The sequence below is a fragment of the Trichechus manatus genome, unplaced genomic scaffold (genome assembly GCF_000243295.1).
Source record: "Trichechus manatus latirostris isolate Lorelei unplaced genomic scaffold, TriManLat1.0 scaffold00057, whole genome shotgun sequence".
NCBI classification, from domain to species: Eukaryota; Metazoa; Chordata; class Mammalia; order Sirenia; family Trichechidae; genus Trichechus; species Trichechus manatus.
In genome coordinates this window covers 4,177,250-4,197,758 of record NW_004443993.1, presented here as the reverse complement: position 1 = coordinate 4,197,758, position 20,509 = coordinate 4,177,250, and the positions used below count along the sequence as shown (strand labels likewise).

The 20,509-nt window shown below is 41.4% G+C and overlaps 1 pseudogene; it reads left to right on the top strand.

Annotated features, from left to right (window-relative positions):
• Window positions 1–2,169: 2,169 nt before the first annotated feature.
• On the top strand, window positions 2,170–10,284 carry LOC101356809 (serine/threonine-protein kinase MARK2-like; annotated as a pseudogene).
• The last annotated feature ends 10,225 nt before the right edge of the window (window positions 10,285–20,509 follow it).

Here is a 20,509-nt window from a genome sequence, read left to right as displayed (position 1 = left end):
GTTCGATGAGGGCTGAAGGTTGGTAATTTTTCCCCCTGTACGGAAGGTTAGATGGTGTTTGTATTTCCTCTTCCTCAAGTCTGTTAGGCTGTAAAAACTGGAAGTTGGTTAGGCTGGTTAGTAGGGTGGTAGAACTGTTTCCCTTGAGGGCAGACTGTTGTCAAGAACAGAGTACTGTTTCCAATTGGTTACTTTTTCTCTTCCAGCTGGAAGAATGAGGACTTTTACTTCCAGCTTGACAGTGAAAACTTAGTGGGTCTTCTGGATGAGAAATTCACCGAAGTGTGAAGGTATGGCAAGGCTAGACCTCCTGATGTTAATCTCTCTCAGTCTAGTCCATACTCAGTCTCCAGCAATTAGTCAATTAGCTTTGAAGTAAGGAGCCCCGGTGGCACAATAGTTAAGCGCTTGGCTGCTAACCAAAAGGTTGGTGATTAAAACCCACCCAGCGACTCTGTGAGAGAAAAGACTTGGCGATTTGCTTCCATAATGATTACAACCTAGGAAACCCTATGAGGCAGTTCTACTCTGTCATATTGTGCAGCTATGAGTTGGAATTGACTCGTTGACACCGAATAACATATGATTCTAGGTCGAGGTGGCAGCAATGGCAGTGGCATTCTCTGTTCCTAGTAAGTGGTGATTCTCTCTAGTACTGCGTCTGTATCTCCAGCTTCTGGGGCAGCAGTTTGCTCTGTGACCTCAGTTCTCTGATATATCTAAGAAGAGTTGTTGCTTTTCAGCTTTTTTCTTGTGAGGGTGCGAGGGACATCTAAGCTCTTTCTATTGTAGAATGGAAACTGGAAATCCCAACTAGTGTTTTTACAGTGATTTCATTAAATGCCAGGGGCTGAAAAATACATAGAAAAAAAAAAAAAACAAAATAAAACAAAACCCACAGACTTCTCTCCTAGTCTGTGCAGATTGGCTCTGTGCTGGAGCACGCTTTAAACACTTAAAGAGTGAGGTGAAAGTTAAGTCTTTCTCAGGTAGTTTCTGAACATCAATTTTGCTGTAGGTGTGTGTAGCCTGCTAAATTTCCCCAAAAACATAGTTGCTTTTTAATGTCCTGATTTTCCAAAGAAATACTTCCCAGTTTTGGCTCCCAGGCCTCAGGCAACCTATGGTATGTTTTCAGCATAATGTTTAGCCTCAGCCATCTATGGGTTGTTAGTTCCTCTTGCAGTCTTTCCTTGTAATGCCTGCCAACTAACCAGCATGAGTTGTGAGTTAGGTAAAACAGAGACAAGCTCCTTGCATCAGTCCTTCAGGTATCCCCCAGAAAGATTAGAACAGACACACAGAATAATTTTCTGTACTGTAACTGGAGCCAGGAACCAAGGTCCCACCCTGGGATCACAAGCAACTGCTGGTGCTGTAAGAGACCACTGAGCTGGGGAGGGGATGGGGCAAGGGCAAGTAAAGATGCCACAAAGATTCCTTACTTTTTTTAAGTCAGTTTTTGATTGATTCACTATTTATTTGCTGGGTTGATGTAAACTGTTAACTGTTTTCCAGGGTTCTCATGGGGTAGTAACAGTTTCTAGGTTTTTTTCTTTTTTTCCTTCCTGTGGTGGGACAAGAGCTTGAAACAGCTTATCTCACCATCTTTCCTGAGTTTCCCATTTGATTCATTTTAACTTTGCCCTTTGAGAGGTAATGAGAGACTAGAACTCAGCAGACTAGAATCCAAACGTGCTCATCTTCACAGCCAGGATCATTGATAAGACCCAGCAGAGCTCATCCAACCTCCACAAACTATCCCTCAAACTAAAAATCATTTTTATTTTTGTCACTTTTTCATTTCTTTTTTGCACTTATTTTTTCTAGTTTATATATTCATTTTCTCATTTTTTTCTCCTTTAAGTTTTTATTTGCTTGTTGCTAGTTACTGTTGAGTGGATCATAACTCACAGCAACCTCAAATATGCAGGGTAGGACTGCTCCCTAGGGTTTTCAAGGTTGTCACCTTTCAGAAGCAGTAACCAGGTCTTACTTTCCAGTTGTCACTGGGTGGGTTTGAATTGCTAACCTTTCGGCTAGTAGTCCAGGGCTTAATGATTTGTGCCACCCAAGGACCCAGTTTTTATTTAGTCATCAGTTTTTACCATTTTGAATCCTATCTTGGGACCCATTGGTCCTAAGCTAAGCGAGATCTGACCCAAGTCCAAGATGATGCAGGGCTCAGCCATCTCTTCTGAGGAGGAGACCCCAGATCCTCAAAACTCTCGGCAAGGGTACCTTCACCAAGGTGAAGTTGGCCAGGCCCATCCTCACTGGGAATAAGGTAGTGGTAAGATCATTAGGAAGACCCTGCAACCTTCTCCAGTGTCCACAGACTATCCCAAGAGGTAAAAATTATGAAGGCTTTTAATCATGACTTCCCTTCCTTTATTCTGCCCTAGAACTCTTCCAGGGAGAAAAGTACGACAGACCTTCCCCCCGCCAGTGGATGTGTGGAGACTGGGAGTCATCTTGTATTTGTTGATGAGTGGATCTCAGCCTTTTGGTGGAAATACCTTCATGGAGCTGTGGAAGGGTTTACTGTGAAATTGTTTGAAGTCATCAAGAATGAGAACACACACTACATAGTGATGGAGTACGCGAGTGGAGGGGATGTGTTTCATCACACAATGGCTCATAGCAGGATAAGGGAAAAAGAGGCTTATGCCACCAAATTCCATCAGATTCCAGCATAGTACTGTCATAACAAGGGTATGGTTCAGAGGGACCTGAAAACAGAAAACTTGCTATTGGATAAGGAAATGAACAGCAAACTTGCAGACTTTGATTTTGGAAATGAATTCATCCTGGACAACAAGCTATATACCTTCTGTGGCAGTCTCCCTTTCTTTATTCTGCCCTAGAACTCTTTCAGGGAGAAAAGTACGACAGACCCCCCCCCAGTGGATGTGTGGAGCTTGGGAGTCATCTTATATTTGCTGGTGAGTGGATTCCTGCCTTTTGGTGGAAATACCTTCGTAGAGCTGTGGGAGGAGGTACTGAAGGGACCTTCCCTTTCACATGTCTATGCAGTGTGAACACCTGCTGAGCAAAATTTTCATTCATGACCTCAGCGAGAGAGGCACATTAGAGGAAATTCTGAGATATCCATGGATGATGGTGGGTCATGAAGGTGAAGAACAAAAGCTGTATGTGGAGCCACTCCCAGATTATAATGACGCCCAGTGGATTGAGGTGATGGTACACATGTGTTGCACATGGGAAGAGATTCAATACTCATTGTTGATCCCAAAGTACAATGATGTGATGGCCACCTATCTGCTCCTGGGTCACAAAACATCTGAGACAGAGGGCCATACCAGCACCCTGGGACACCAGCCTTCAATGGATCTTCATCCCATGAGGTACAACATACCCTCTGTGCTAACCCAAGCAGAAGAGTTACATCGAGCCTGCCATTCCCACCTATGATGATTCCTCCTAATTATGCCAAAAAATGAGTGGTCTGAGGAGGACTAGGAGTCAGGGCAGAAGAGCAGTAGCACAACAACACCCCTGTCAGCTCTCTACCCATACTGGAGAGGAAGAAGACCACCCCTGTGCCCTCCGTGAACAGCAACATCTCCACCAGCAAAAATGAAAGTGGCAACTCCACACCTTTAGTGAAGACCAGCCTTGGCCAGGGAAACATCCACAATGCTTTGGACAGTCTGCTTCTACCTCAGTCTCCCCAGCCCTTGTCCCACATGCACCATGAATCAGGACAGCCTTGTTGCAGCCAACCAGGACTCTGGAGTGTGCTCCAAGGTGAGTAACAGTGACGTGCTGCAGTTTAGAACATCTTCTCAGTGTGTCTCTGAGGCTTCCTATTCATCCCACACCATCAGCAGCAGTGGTGGAGCCCAGAGGGAACCAGTTTCCTGCAGGAAGTGTCAAAACTAAGCTTCTTGCATGCTGAGAAGTTGCAAGAGATGCCTGGCCAGCCGAGTTTGCCCCAGACTGGGACCCCAGCCTCTCCCTCTGTCAGCAGCCAGGGCTAGCAGGCGGCCACTGAGATGTTCTTCAGTTTTATTTGCTGAAGTACATACATGTTTCGGTTTGCCAGTTCAGCCCAAAATGTTTCTAACTCACTACAAGTGGCAAGAATGAAAAGGAGGAGATTTTGGGAATGATCTCGAAATCAGTATGGGGATCTATCCATTCAGTAGGACAATAAATTGGGAAAATGACTCTGGACAGCCTTAAGTGATTGGAACTCAATATTTGGAATGCCCCCTCGTCACTTTGGAAAGACCTTGCTCTTTCTTGAGCTGCACTCTCTATATATTTTTCACAATGTAAATCCTGCCAACAATGTATGCCCTTACAACTATTGGCCTATTTTTCTACTAATTATAATGATCTGTCTTCCCCTCCAGTACAAGCCCTTTCATTGAAGCAGAGATGAATCCCACTAACCAAGTGGTCAAGGGCAGTGGTCACTAATTAATATATGCAAGGAAGGCAATGTAAACAGCATAATATTAGGTGGGTCAAGGCATGTCCAAAAAATCAGGAACTACAACTAGCTTGGAAGTTCTTTCCTAACCTAACCTCACATTGTCAAAATACAAGTTTTTTTTTTTTTTTTTTTTTTTTATAACACTCAATATTTGCAGGTTCTATAGCAATTGTAATTCTGGCTGTGCCCACAGTAATCAGTCATGACTCCTAGAGGGTTACAGCAAAGAAACTTCTCATGGAAAATGTATTTAATCCCATGGAGCTATCCAAGCACTCTTTGTATGGGAGATTCTAACCCAAACTGACAACTGCTTACTTACAATATTTGCCAGGCCTACCAAAACCATTAATACGGAAATGGAAATATTTGTTGGAAATTGATGCCCAACATTACTCTTCTGGGGAATCTTTAAAAAATACAGATATCCCACCATACAGGAGATAGAGCCAACCATGAAAATCTGAGTAGCAAAATCAACTTGGGCAAAATTTATTGGCATGCCACCTCCAAGGCTATTAAAGTTATATAAATGGCTGTGATAGAAAAATTTCTTCTAGGATGGAGATGATAGAGTAGGTGGCCCCCCACTGAAAACAATAAGTGGGAACAGAAAAGGATCAAATGTATAATACAATTGATGTCTATTCTTGAAATACCTAGGCCCACTTGAAAGGATCCCATGTTAAGTTCCCCATAGTCCAAGATCTAATTTGATTGCTAAACTAGCACATTTTTTCACAAACCACACAGAGCACCTGAAAAACCTGTGGAAACACACCAGTGCCATTTACTATTGACAATCAGCAGGAAACTCAGCCACCAAAGCACACCAATCAGAACAAGGGGGAACATACAATCACCAACCAGCCCAAAGTTGTCTATGGCGTTAGCCACAGCACTGCACGAGATGATCAGTCTAACTCTGCTTAGCTTGCTCTTGCAACCTAATTTTAGTACATAGACTGTAACTCCCCTCTGCTGGCCAGCCTCCTCTATACACCTCACATATAAAGATGACCCTAGTTCCTTAGCCATCGACATCTATCAACAACATCCATAGGCTAATCTCACACTAATATGTGGACAATGGTGGGTTGAACCGTGACCAATCTGTTGACCCAGGTACTGAAAACAAGGTAGAGAATTCACAGCTGTTTTGGCTATAACATTATATGCTCCTACTAACACCAGCTGGAATTGTAGTAAGCCACTCAGATTTACCTTTACAGGGAGACAGAAAACACAGGCATTAGAGATAGCCTAAAAAAAAAATCAGTTGCCATCCAGGCTGTTCTGACCCATGGCCACCACAACGGTGTTCTATAGGGTTTTCAACGGCTGATTCTTAGGTAGATTCTTAGATATGACACCAAAAGATGAGCAATGAAAGAAAAAAATAGGTAAGCTGGACTTCAGCAAAATGAAAACGTTTGTGCATCAAAGACCATTATCAAGAAAGTAAAAACCTACAGAATGGGAGAAAATATTTTGAAACCGTCTGGGGGATAAGGGTTCAGTATCCAAAATATATAAATATCTAGAGCTCCGTAAAGTCACCAACAAAAAGGACAAACAACCTAATTTAAAAATGGGCAGAGGGCTGTGGTTCCCGGATCCTCACTTCAAACCCCTTCCCTCCTCCCATACCCACCAAACTTGCTGTGACCCTGGACCCGGGAGTCGTTGCCCCTCTCTCCGCCCCCAAGCCCCGCCCACTGCGCCCCGCCCCTTTCCCAACGTCCCCCGCGGCTCCGCCCCTACTCCGCGAAACCCTGAGGTGGGCGTGGGCGCGGCTCCAGCGGCTCTGGAGGTGGAGGTGGGTCTTTGCTGGGACTTCTACTGGGAAACGCGCAGAGGGTGGGGAGCGGGCCGTAGGTCTCAGGTCGCTCTGGCCTTGGCTTTGGCGCTTCCCGCCGGCCCTGCGCCGGTAGGAGCGGCCCGTATCCAGCGGGCAGGCGCGGACTGGACTCCCCGCTGGGCCTTGTCTTCGCCTCCCCAGCTCAGGCCCTGCCTTTTGACCCCTAACCCTCCCCGTGACCTTGGAGGTTTTGGCCTTCCCGCCCCTAGTTGACTGGAGCTGGAGGCCTGCGGGGCGGGCGGGCTCCTCACAGCTCCAGACCCCGGGGTTTGCTGAGGGGGTCAGTGGGAATCGCTTGGGGTTGGGAAGGGGTGACTACAGCAGACACTCTGCACCCCTTTCTTTTCCCTCTGGTTTTGCCCTGGCAACTAAGTCAGGACCTCAAGGCTGGCCTGGGTGGAGTTCTGCTGGGACATGCGACGTTAACTTGGAAGCTAGGATGGCGAGATTTCTGTCATGTACTTAGGACGTGTTACCAAGAGAGACCAGTCTTTGGAGAAGGACGTCATACTTGGTTAGGTAGTGAGTCAGCGAAAAAGGGAAAGACCCTCCAGGAGATGGATTGACACAAGGGCTGCAACAATGGGCTCAAACATAGCAAAGATTATGAGGATGACACAAGACTTGGCAGTGCTTCATTCTGTTGTATATAGAACTATGAGCGGGAACCAACTCTAAGGCACCTAACAACAAAGTTAATGTGGGTCAATTTCTGGCCTCTGTTTCATTCCTTGATATACTTGATTATCCTCACACCAGTACACTTTCTTCATTACTGCAGCATTATAGCAAGTTTTCAAAGAATTTCATTTTGGTTTTCTCAAGGTTGGTTTGATATGGGGCCCTGGTGGCACAGTGGTTAAGAGCTCCGCTGCTAACCAGAAGGTCAGCCATTAGAATCCACCAGCTGATCCTTGGAAACCCTGTGGGGCAGTTCTACTCTGCCCTGTAGGGTCACTATGAGTTGGAATCGACTGCAGCGGGTTTGGGGTTGCATATCCATAAAACTACATCTACCTTTCTACTTAATGATGAAAGACAATACTTTCCCCAGTGTAAAGGAGGAAATGAAAACATGCAACTCAGCCCAGTGCAATATGAGAACAAGCAGCCACTACGCATGGACATTCCTGAATGGTCTTTTGCAGCAAGAAAGACCAGTGCAGTAGAAGGTATTTTAGAAGACAGTGTTCAGCCCCCTGCACACACGACCAGGTAGGGAGGTCTTCCTTAAAAGTCACTTCCAGAGAGTCGTACTCAACATCAGTATTTGTTGTTGTTGTTGTTAGGTGCCATTGAATCACTTCCGACTCATAGCGACCCTGTGTACAACAAAATGGTCCTGTGCCGAGTCCTGCACCATCCTCAGGGTCACTATCAATCTGTCTCATTGAGAGCCTTCCTCTTTATTGCTGACCCTCTACTCTACCAAGCATGATGTCCTTCTTCAGGGACTGGTCCCTTCTGATAACATGTCCAAAGTTTGTGAGTCTAAATGTCACCACCTTGCTTCTAATGAGCATTCTGGCTGTCGTTCTTCCAAGACAGATTTGTTCCTTCTTCTGGCAGTCCATGGTGTATTTAGTATTCATGATAACACCATAATTCAAAGGCATCAATTCTTCGGTCTTCCTTTCTCATCATCCAGCTTTCGCGTGCATATGAGGCGATTGAAAACTCCATGGCTTGGGTCAGGCACACCTGAGTACTTAAAGTGACATCTTTGCTTTTTAACACTTTAAAGAGGTCTTTTGCAGGATATTTCCCCAATGCAGTTCATCGTTTGATTTCTTGACTGCTGCGTCCGTGGGCATTGATAGTGGATCCAAGTAGTATGAAATCCTTTACAATTTCAGTATTTTCTCCGTTTATCGTAATGTTGCTTATTGATCTAGTTGTGAAGATTTATCTTTATGATGAGGTGTAATCCACACTGAAGGCTGTGGTCTTTGATCTTCATCGGTAAGTGCTTTAAGCCCTCTTCACTTTAAGCAAGCAAGGTTTTGTCATCTGCATAGTGCGGGTTATTAATGAGCCTTCCTCCAATCCTGACGCCATGTTCTTCTTCATATAGTCCAGCTTCTTGGATTATTTCCTCAGCATACAGATTAAAAACGTATGATCAAAGGATAGAACTCTGACACACACCTTTCTTGACCTTAAATCATGCAGTATCTCCTGGTATTTTTGAAAGCCTGCCTCTTGGTCTAAGTATAGGTTCTTCATGAGCACAATTAAGTGTTCTGGAATTCCTCTTCTTTGCAATGTTATCCATAATTTGATATGATCCACACAGTCGAATGCCTTTGCATAGTCAGTAAAATACAGGTAAACATCTTCCTGGTATTCTCTGCTTTTCATCCATGATCCATCTAATATCAGCAATGATTGCGTTTGTTCCACATCCTCTTCTGAATCTTGCTTGAATTTCTGGCAGTTCCCTGTTGATGTACTGCTGCAGCTACTTTCCAATGATTGTAAAAACAGCATGGAGGCAGTGTCTCACCTCCTGCAACTTCGCAAGGGGGAATGAATCAAGGTCAACAGTCCAAGGCTATTACTATGAGGCAAGGGTCAGACATGCCCCCTTGCTCCACCATCTTTACCAATTCTGACACCAACTGTCGCTCCTAGAGCACTCTCTGCTGGGTTCGATAATTCATTGCAATGGTCGCACAGAACTCATAGACCATACTCACAATTATGGGTTTATTAGGGAAGTAACAGTTACAGTTCAGGTTCAAGAACACTTAAGATACAGTTCTTCCATCAGGATGGCCTCTCCCTAGGTGTGCTCACAAGCACGCATCTCCCTGGCCCTCAGTCTCTGCCTAAAGGTACTCAGCTTTCTCTCTTCATGGGCCGCGTAGCACACTGCGCTGTCTCCTGCTGCCAGGTCTCTCCTGCCGTTGCTTCTCACCGTCTTCAGGGTTACAGCTTACTCTCTCTCTCCGCTGTTTCCAGGAGCTTCTCAGCACAGGGATCCTGGGTCTAAAGAACACACTTTCAGCTCCTGGCTGTTCTTCCTTGGTGGTGGTAGAATCCTCCTCTCTGCTCTGGAATTGGCTATCTTTTAAGGAAAAAGTGACCAATCCCCTTAGTAGGCCACAATTACTCTATCACACAGTCCTGCCCAATCACCTGGCTCAGAGTTACAAGACCATGGCTAGAAAGATCTCACACAAAGGTAATTAATTACACTGCAGTGAGCTTCAGCAAAATTTTAATTGTATGTGATGTTAGTGATATTTTTCAATAATCTCCGCATTCTATTGGATCACCTTTATTTGCAGTGGGTACAAGTAAGGATCTCTTCCAGTCAGTTGGCCAGGTAGCTGTCTTCTGAATTTCTTGGTATAGATGAGTGAGCGCTTCCAGCACTACATCTGTTTATTAAAACATCTCAAATGGTATTCCATCAATTCCTGGAGCCTTGTTTTTTGCCAGTGCTTTCAGTGCAGCGTGGACCTGTTCCTTCCGTACCATTGGTTCCTGATCATATGCTGTCTCCTGAAGTGGCTGAATGTCGACCAGTTCTTTTTGGTATAGTGACTGTATGTATTCCCTCTGTCTTCTTTTGATACATCCAACATTGTTTAATATTTTCCCCATAGAATCCTTCAATATTGCAGCTTGAGGCTTGAATTTTTTCTTCAGTTCTTTCAGCTTGAAGTGTTGGAGTGACCCAGCACACAGTCAGTCTGCACAGACTGGGAGAAGTATCTGTGGGTTTTGTTTTGGTTTATTTTGTTTGTTTTTTCTATTCATTTTTTAGCTCCTGGTGTTTAATGAAATCGCTGAAAAAACGCTAGTTGGGGGTTTCCAGTTTCCGTTCTACTGTAGAAGGAGCTTAGATGTCCCTCGCACCCTCACAACAGGAAAAAAGCTGAAAAGCAACAACTTCTTAGATGTGTCAGAGAACTGAGGTCACAGAGCAAACTGCTGCCCCAGAAGCTGGAGATACAGGTGGGCTACTACAAAGAATCACCACTTACTGGGAACAGAGAATGCCACCACCATTGCTTCCACCTCCTGACCTAGAATCATATGTTGTTTGGTGCCGATGAGTCAATTCCAACTCACAGCTGTTCGATGTGACAGAGCAGAACTGCCCCATACGATTTCCTAGGCTGTAAACATTGTGGAAGCAAATAGCCAAGACTTTGCTCCCTTGGAGTCGCTGGGTGGGTTTTAATCACCAAGCCTAGTGCTTAACTATTGTGCCACCAGGCCTCCTTATTTTAAAGCTAATTGACTAATTGCTGGAGACTGAGTATGGAATAGACTGATAGATGTAAATTTCACAAGGCCTAGCCTTGCAGTACCTTCACACTTTGCTGAATTTCTCATCCAGGAGACCCACTAGGTTTTTGCTGTCAAGCTGGAAGTAAAAGTCCCTCATACTTCCAGCTGGAAGAAAAAAAGTAACCAATTGGAAACAGTACTCTGTTCTTGATAATAGTCTGCCCTCAAAGGAAATGGTTCTACCAACCTCCTAACCAACCTAACGAAATTCCAGTTTTTAGAGCCTAACAGACTTAAGGAAGGGGAAATACCAAACACCATCTAACCTTCCACAGGGGAAAACAATTGCCAAACTTCAGCCCTCATCGAGCATAGGCTTGCCAATAAGGGAAAAACAAAAAATCAGCACACGCACAGGCTGAAGAGACTGGGTAAACATCAGAAGCAGACTCAGATATGGCACACATGTTAGAATTACCAGACCAGGAAATTAAAATAACTATGATAATATGATAAAGGCTGTATGTAAAAAGTGGACAACATGCAAGAATAAAATGATAATCAAAGTGAAGAGACTGATAACTCTAAGAAATATTCAAAAAGATTTAAGAAAAATGAAAAACACAGTAACAGAAATGAAAAATGGCATTGATTGGTTCACTAGTAGATTGCACGTGTTCAAGGAAAAAAATAAGGTTGGAGATTTGTCAGTGGAAACTTGTCAAATTGAAAAGAAAATGACTGAAAAGAGTGGAATAGAATATGTAAGAAAGGTGGGACAATTGCAAAAGGTGTAACATACTCACAGAGGGAATACCAGAAGGAGAAGAGTGAAAGGAACAGAAGAAATATTTGAAGTTTTAATGTTGGACTATTATCTAAATTGTTGCCAGATACCAAATCACAGATCTAGGAGCCAGAAACACCAAGCAGGATAAATACCAAAACATCTAAACCTAGGCATATCATATTGAAAGTGCAGATAATTACACAAAGATAAAATATTTAAATAAGAGGGAAAAATTTCAAACCAAAAACACTATACCTGTAAAGGAATAAGGATTAGAATTAATCAGACCTCCCCAGAAACCATGCAAGAAAGAAGAGAATGGAGTGATACATTTAAAGTGTGGAAAGAAAACTCTAGCTGAACACAAGCTAAGCAACAGATAATTCAGTGACCACATATAAACAAGAATACATTCTTTGCAAAACTGGGAAAAGTCACTAAGCAAATACACTAATATAACCTTCCGGAATTGAAAAACAAAAACAGGGAAAAGGGCATAATATGATTTCCAGAGTTACTACTTTATAGTATTAAAATGTCCTGTTTTTTTAAAAATCACAACATATACAAGAAAGAAAATTTGTTCCATTCAAAGGAACAAAATAAATTGACAGAAAATGTTCCAGTCCACACATCAAGACTTACTAGACAAAAACTTCGAAATATGCATAAAGAGCCAAAGGAAAACATAGAGAAATAAGGAAACCGGGAAAACAATGTATGAAAGAAAAGAGAATACTAATAAAGAGATAGAAAGTAGAAAACGAAACCAAACAAAAATTCAGGAGCTTTAAAGTACCATCACTGAAATAAAAACCCACTAGTGGATGGAAAGATTTCAGCTGGAAGAAGAAACTATCAGCAAAGTTGGAAAAAAGGGCAATTGAAATTACTGAGTCTCAAGAGCAAAAAAAAAAAAGCAAATGAAGAAAAGTAAAGAAAGCCTATGAGACCTGCTAGACACAATCAAGATGACCAGCACTGGTACCCCAGAAGGAGAAGAGGGAGAGAAAGTGATAAAAATCATACCTGAAGAAATAATGACTGAAAAGTTCCAAAATTTGATGATAGATTTGAATGTACAAATCTAAGAAACTAAACAAATTCAAGAAAAATAAACATACACAACAATCAAAAGAGAAATCTAGAACACCATTCTTTTTCCAATAGCGTCTAAAAAAGAAAATACTTAGGAATAAATTTTTTAAAAAAGCTTCTATGCTGAAAACTACAAAATATTGCTGAAGGAAATTCAAGAAGAACTAAATAAATGTAAAGACATACTGTGTTCATGGAATGGAAGACTTAATATTGTCCACGTGGCAATTCTACCAAATTAATCTACAGATTCAGTACTATCCCAATGAAAATTCCAAAAGCCATTTTTACAGAAATGAAAATCCAAAACTGTAGCTCATCTTGAATCTCCAGGGGCCCTGAATAGCCGAAATAATCTTCAGACACAGGGATCAAAATCAGATGACTCACACTTCCCAACTTCAAAACAACTGCAAAGCTGCAGTAATCAAAAGTATGTGGTATTGGCATATGAATAGACATGTAGACCAAAAAAATGGAATCGAAACTCTTCAAATAAACCCAATCACATATGGTCAATTCATTTTCAACAAAGACACCAAATCCATTCAGTGGGCAAAGAAGAGTCTCTTTAACAAATGGTACAAAGATAATTGGATTTCCACATGCAAGAGAATGAAGTTCAACTTCTACCTCACACCATATAAAAATAACTCAGAATAATCCATTAACTAAATATAACAGAGTCATAACATTCTTAGAAGAGACTATAGGGATTTGGCAATGGATATTCACGTTTCACAAAAGCATAAAGAACAAAATAAAAAATTGAAAAAATGGATTACATTGAAATTACAAATTTTCTCCATCGTTTAGGAAGCATTGAGGTTCTGTTTATGGTGGTGGACAATTTGGCGTTGGATACAGGTGACAGTTGCACAACATGATTGACGTAACTGGTGTCAATGAATTGTATACGTGAAGATGCTGAATTGACAAATGGTTGTGTATATTTTTACAGCAATAAGAAAGGTAAAGAAAATCCTTAAAAAAATAAAGTTGTTCTTAAAAAAAAAAAAGGCACTACCAAGAAATTAAAAAGACAACCTATAGAATAGGAGAAAATATTTGCAAGTCATATAACCGATAAGGGTATAAGATCCAGAATATGTACAGAATTTCTAAAACTCAAGAACAAAAGACCAATGCACCAATTTAAAAATGAGCAAAGGACTTGAATAGATATTTCTGTAAAGAAGGTATACAAAAAACCAAGAAGCATCAGAAATAGTGCTTCTTGGTCATTAGGGAAATGCAAATTTGCAAATTAAAACCAAAATGAGATATCATTTCATACCTAATAGGATGGGTATAACAAGAATTTTTACATATGAAAAGTAACAGGTGTTGTCAAGAATGTGGAGAAGTTTGAACACTTGTACATTGCTAGTGGAAATGTAAAATGGTGCAGCTGCTGTGGAAAACACATTGGTGCTTGATCAAAAAGGTAAACAGATCATGTGACCCACCACTTCCACTCCTAGGTATATACCAAAGGAATTGAAAACAGACTCAAAGAGTGACTTGTAAACCAGTATTCATTGCAGCAGCATTCACAATAGCCAAAAGGTATAACCCAAGTGTTCATTAATAGATGAGTGGATAAACAAAATGTGGTATATGCATACAATGGAATATTGTTCAGTCAAAAAGATATGAAATTCTGATACATAATACAATATTGGTAGATTCTAAAAACATTATGCTAAGTGAAACATGCTTATATGAACTATCTAGAATAGGCAAATTCATAGAGACAGAAAGTAGGTTAGAGGATACCAGGGCTGGGGAACAGAATAATGGGAGTTATTTCTGAATGGTATAGAATTTCTATTTCGGGTGATAATTTTGCAAATAGAAAGTGGTAATGATTATACGACACTGTGAATCTAGTTAATGCCACAGAATTGTACACTTAGAAATGATTCAAATGGCAAATTTTATATATATTGTACAATATTAAAAAAGAATACATTTTTAACAGATATATATATAAGTACAAAAAAAAAAAAGGGCAGTTGCTGAGACTTCTTATGTAGGACCAAAAGCCTGATGGGGTTTGGGTCCTTGGATTGGAGGTTAAGGGTCATGGTTTCATGGGACGTCCCACTTAGCTGGCCTAATAATGTGTTTAGTGTTTCTGTTCTACCTCCAGTTTGTTGGGTAATGCCTGGGGTCTTAAAAACTTGGAAGCAGCCAGCCATGGCATGAAAATTGGTCTCTGTTGGCCTGGAGCAATGAGGAAGGAGTCAGTAATAGGAGGATGCTATGGAATGTGTGGCTATTTGCCTGCATGAACAACTGCCTCCTTCGCCATGAGACCAGAGGAACTATATGGTGCTCAGCTACCTTTACTGACCATTTTGATCAAGGATCCTATAGAAGAATTCTGATCAAAAATGGAAAAACGCAGAACAGAATTTCAAATTCTCATAGTCTCCAGACTTTCTGGAGCCAAGGGGGCTAGATGAACCCCTGAAACTACTGCCCTGAGATGCCTTTAATAGCTAAACCAAATGTATCCCCTAAAATCTTCTTAAAACCAAACAACAGTTTAGCTTAACTAGTAAGTATCTGCTTTGAGCATTATGCTGTTTTAAGAGTTATCTATATGGGATCATATAGGGGCAACAGCAACTCGAAAGCTTAGATAGGAACCTTACGGGGCAGTGAGTTTATGTTAATGGGGGAGGAACAACTCAGAAAGCAGGAGAATGGTTGCACAACTTGAAGAATGTAATCAGTGTCACTGACTTATACACATAGAAACAGTTGAATTAGTGTATGTTTTGCTGTGTATATTCTCAGCAACAACAACAACAACAACAAAAGCCTGTTGGTTATGTCCTAATGGTGGGTACAGGAAGACTGGAACGATATAGAAATGGAATGGGTAATGAGATTAAGATGAAAGTTTGGATGATACATTGGAAAGTTTGAACAGCCTTTATGGAAAGTGGCTGTTGCCTTTACCTGAATGTATTATGGGGATGGATATTGTGTCTGACTGGGGAACGTTTCTCCTATCTAGCATTGTAAAAGAGAAAGCATGTAATTCTGCCCTTCTGCCCATATTGATTGGACACGTCAAATGGGAACCAATAAGATTGCCTGAGTCCACACAAGTCATTACTTTCAAATGGTACGGGATAGAAGCTGGGTTGATGGTATGAACAAATTCTTTGCGCAGCAGCCTTGTTATTGTTTTTAGGTGCCATCAAGTCAGTTCTGACTCCTAGCGACCCAGTGTACAGCAAATGAAACACTGCCCAGTCCTGTGCCATGCTCACAATTGTTGTTATGCTTGAGCCCACTGTTTCAGCCACTGTGTCAATCCATCTTGTTGAGGGTTTTCCTTTTTTTCTCTGGCCCTCTAATTTACCAAGCATGATGTCCTTCTCCAGGAACTGGTCCCTCCTGAAAACATGTCCAAAGTATGTGGGACGAAGTCTCACCATGCTTATTTCTAAGGAGCATTCTGCCTGTACTTTTTCCAAGACAGATATGTTTGTTTTTCGGGCAATCCATGGTATATTCAATATTCTTTGCCAACACCATAGTTCAAATGCATCCATTCTTCTTCAGGCTTCTTTATTCATTGTTCAGCGTTTACATGCAACAACAGCCCTAGGTGGAGCAAAAAACTGGGGCTTAAGGCTAAAGACTATGAACAGCTGCTTCCTTTGCCACTCTCCCAGAACTGGATGGTGCCCAGCTACCATTACTGAACATTTTGATCAAAGACTCTATAGAAGAATCCTGATCAAAAGGGGGAAATGTTAAACAGAATTTGAAACTCTTATTGAGGCTGGATGACCCCCCACAAAAACCATCGTCCTGAGTTAATCTTTAAAGTTTTAACCTAAATGATCCCCTGAAGTCATCTTTAAAACAAAAATTAGTTGAGCTTAATTAGTAAAAGATGTTTGCTTTGAGCATGGTGTTCTTTAAAGAATGATCTATATAGTCAAAATGACAACAGCAACTCAAAAGGTTAGATGAGACCTTTAGTGAGCAGTGTTTATGTTAATGATCATAGAATAATTTAGAAAAGCATAGCGAGATGGTTGTACAGCTTGAAGAATATAATCAATGTCACTGAATTTTACATGTAGAAATTGTTGAATTGGTATTTGTTTTGCGGTGTATATTTTCACCAAAAAATAAAAATACAAAAGAAACTTAAAAATGTATTGGGAGACTGAGTTAAGGCCTCCTCAGGATGTAATACCAATGAAAAATTGCCGGACTGAGGAAGAACAGATCCTTGTCAGCCATCAGTTAATTCTATGCTGTAAAAATCCACAAATTTATCACAAGGTACAAATGGCAGTAGATTAAGGGGGTAATGAATAAATGTAGAAACTCAGACAAATATAGTTGTTTTTCTATAAGAAGTATAATTTTGATTTGTATCCTTTCATTGTAATAAACTGTGCTTGTGAGTGTAACAGCTTTCAGTGAGTTCTGTGAGACTTTCTAGAAAATTATTAGGCCTGAGTTGGTTTTTGGAATGCCTAAATTTGCTGTTGGTATCAAAAGTGAGGGCAGTTTTGGAAACTGTTTCCTCTAAGTTTGTAGCTGCACCTGAAATCCTTGCACTAGGTGTCAGAAGACTTATCAGCATCCATTGAATCCTGCCCACCATGGGTGATCTGCTGGCATTTGGTATACCGGTGGCATAGCTTCCAGCATCACAGCAACACACAAGCCACCACAGTACAACAGTCTGACAGACAGGTGGTGGATTAATCTTTCTATGATTTATTATCAGGAATTTATGTATGAAACAGAAAAATTTTTATCAGTCAAATAGATTTTCTTGCCTGTTAATTTTCTGCATGGCACATTTCTTAATTCAGAGTTTTTCCATTTTGGGTCCAATTAGCCATCTTTTTTTCTCTTATTTTCAGCACAAACTGCATATTCAGAAAGAAATTTACTTTCTTACAGTATATCTGTGTATAAATTTATATTATCTATACATTTATCCATGTTTTCTTCTGATAGCATGGCCTCTTGTTCCACATTTAATATTGGAAATATATTTGGGATTATGGAGTTAGGATTTAATGTTATGTTTTCCAAATAATTCACCAATCATTAGACACTTATTCACAACCACCACCACAACAAAAAACCCTATAAGATAATTACCCTGTAAGTGGCATAGCGGTTAAGAGCTCAGCTGTTAACGAAAAGTTCGGCAGTTCAAATCTACCAGCTGCTCCTTGGAAACTTTATGGGGCCGTTCTACTCTGTCCTGTAGGGTGGCTATGAGTTGGAACCAACTCAACGGCACCTAACAACAACAATAACAAGATAATTTCAGGTGAACTAGTGCTGGGAGCAGAACTTTCACATAGAGGCAGTAGCGAGTTGGCTGAGTGTGGTTAGACCCATGTAGTTGGATAAGGATGAGAATTTTCAAGAAAGAGCATCTGCCATATGAGTACAGGAGCATTTTGTCTGAATTCCTAGCAGTTCTTCCCTTTCCTGCAGCATCTGTAGCATCATAGATTGCCTGATGTCCAGAGTTATGGATGATCCTGGGACATACCTAAGAAGGTGCCATTGCCCAAAATTTATGAGCGGCGTGTTTCTGTTTCTTGATTGTAGAGTACACACAGACTAAGCACTTGATCAATCCTGGATGTGGCGAGGGTGCCACTTGAGGTCATTCACCTCTGGAAGAGACATTTTTGGACACTGTTAGGAGGCCTGTGATGGCCCCTGTAGGAGGTTTGGGACCCTGAATGGTGAGGAAGGCAGAGGTTGGAGTGCAGAGCTGGATATGGACCCCAGACCGTGGAGGTCTAAGCTGAAGTTGGCCAGCCACAAACGCATTTCTGGACTAGGTGTAGTGGCAGGGGATAGGGTTGAGGGGAAAATAGAAGTGTGGGTTGAAGGAGGTTCTTAGGGCAGAAGGGCTGATCCCATGAAAAGGGTTTTCTGGAGGGTCCCATTGGGGTCTGGCAGCATTAGGGAGCCATCTCCTCTTGTACATGTGGGAGACTCACGTTCCAAGCTTTCTTGGCTGAATCAGATCCATCTTCAATTTGATCTCCCTGGTGGTATCGTCAGTGGTGGGCAGGGGCCACTGGGCCTGGACAGCAAACCGAAGACCCTCTGATGTCATCAGGGCATGCTCAGGGCCAACCATGAGGATCACCTTGCTGAATGTGAGCTGCAGGGCTGTCTGTGGGGCCAGAATGAGGACCTCAGCTACCAGTGGATCTAGAGATCTGCCATTGGTCTTGACTCTTTGTCTCTGGTTTTGGCTTTTCCCAAACCAGTAAATTATGTCAATATTCGGCTTCTCTCTCAAGATCAACGCAGTTAGAACTATACAGGAGTGCAACTTCATGGCATTTGAGAAACAGTAGTGGACTGTGGAATGATGTTTGGTTTTGTAAGTGTGTGTGTGTTTATGTATGTATGTATTTATGTGTTTGTGTGTATGGTTGCTGCATCTTGATGTGGGAGTGGGGAGGAAGACACCTTTCCTTGGGAATTTTCTCCCCTGACCACTTTGTGTAGGCTTAGTTTTCATTCATGTGTTTAAAAAACTCAACAAAATTTGAACATAAGACTTACTCTGAACAGTTATTCTATATGCATATCCACTCACCACCCATAGCCGTTGAGTCAGTTCCAGCTCATAGTGACCATAAAGGACAGGGGTTTCCAAGGCTGCAATCTTTACAGAAGCAGACTGCCACATCTTTCTCCCACAGAGCCACTAGTGGGTTTGAAACACCAAGCTTTTGGTTAGCAGTTGAGCGCTTAACCATTGCACCACCAGGGCTCCACTGCATGCATACAGGGAGGTGGGAGACCATTTTGATTCCAGAAAAAGCAAATGGCTCCAAGCAGCTAGGTACAATGAAGCTTATAAAGAGAAGAGGAGGGAGAAATATAGAAAATCAACCACTGGCTGATCTTAACTTGGTTTACTGAATCCTGCCCTCTTTTACTGAGATCAATAGATAACCAGGTCACAAGATGGTCTCTGCCCCTCCACTCAGCCATATCTTTTGAAATTCAAATTTAGTAAGTCTGGCTTCCAAAAAGAAAGAAAAGATTTGCAGTAACCATGGCATGGCAGATAATTGGAATCTTCCAGGTTTGAAGTTTTATAAGGCAGATATGATGAAAGGTAAGGAATTTGGGGCTATTCCAAGGAAATGATTAAGATCATGGATGATGGTATCCAAGATGGATAGAAATAGGAAGAGAAAAGATGGAAGAAAGTAAGTTGAGGATATGGACTGTTGTAACTTTGATCTTGAGGAACAAGTATCTTTGGGTGAAAGAAAAGCAGCTGGCAGGATTAATTTTGGTCAAGAATTTCTCTATAATGAATATTTGGTTTCTTGGGTAAGAAAACCTTAAAATCAAAGTAAGATGTCTGCTATTAATTTTTCTCTTTGATACATGTCTTGGACTAGTGCTGCGTAATAGTGGTATTACGCACTCTACATTATGTAAGTTTAAATTTTCTAGTAATCACACGAAAAGTTAAAAAAACAACAAAAAAACAAAAAAAAACAGGTGAAACTAATTTTAATAGTATATTTAACACATTGTGTCCAAATTTATTATCATTTGTACATGCAATCAACGTAAAAATTAGTAATGAGATACTTTATGTTCTTTTTGTGTGTGTGTGCTGAGTTCCAGAAATCCAGTTTGTCTTTTCCACGTAGAGCACTTCTCAGTTCTTTAGCTGACTTATCAGATATACCTGCTCTGTATTTAGATTTTATAAGATTCACAGCTGTGAAAGAAGATACACATATCAAAGTTGTTTCAAACATACATACTTAAAAGTTTTGCACCTAAAGGTCATGTCAGATAAATAATGAAAAGCTCCTATTGGATCTGGTAACAATAAGGTCATTGTGACCTATCAAGGGAAGCATCCATAGAATTGTGAAGGCAGAAGGAAGTTTGGAGTGGTCTGAGGAGTTGGTTGGAGGTGAGTGGACAGAGACATATGATATAGATGACCCTTTCTCAGTGGTTCACAGCTAAAAGGAAGGAGTAC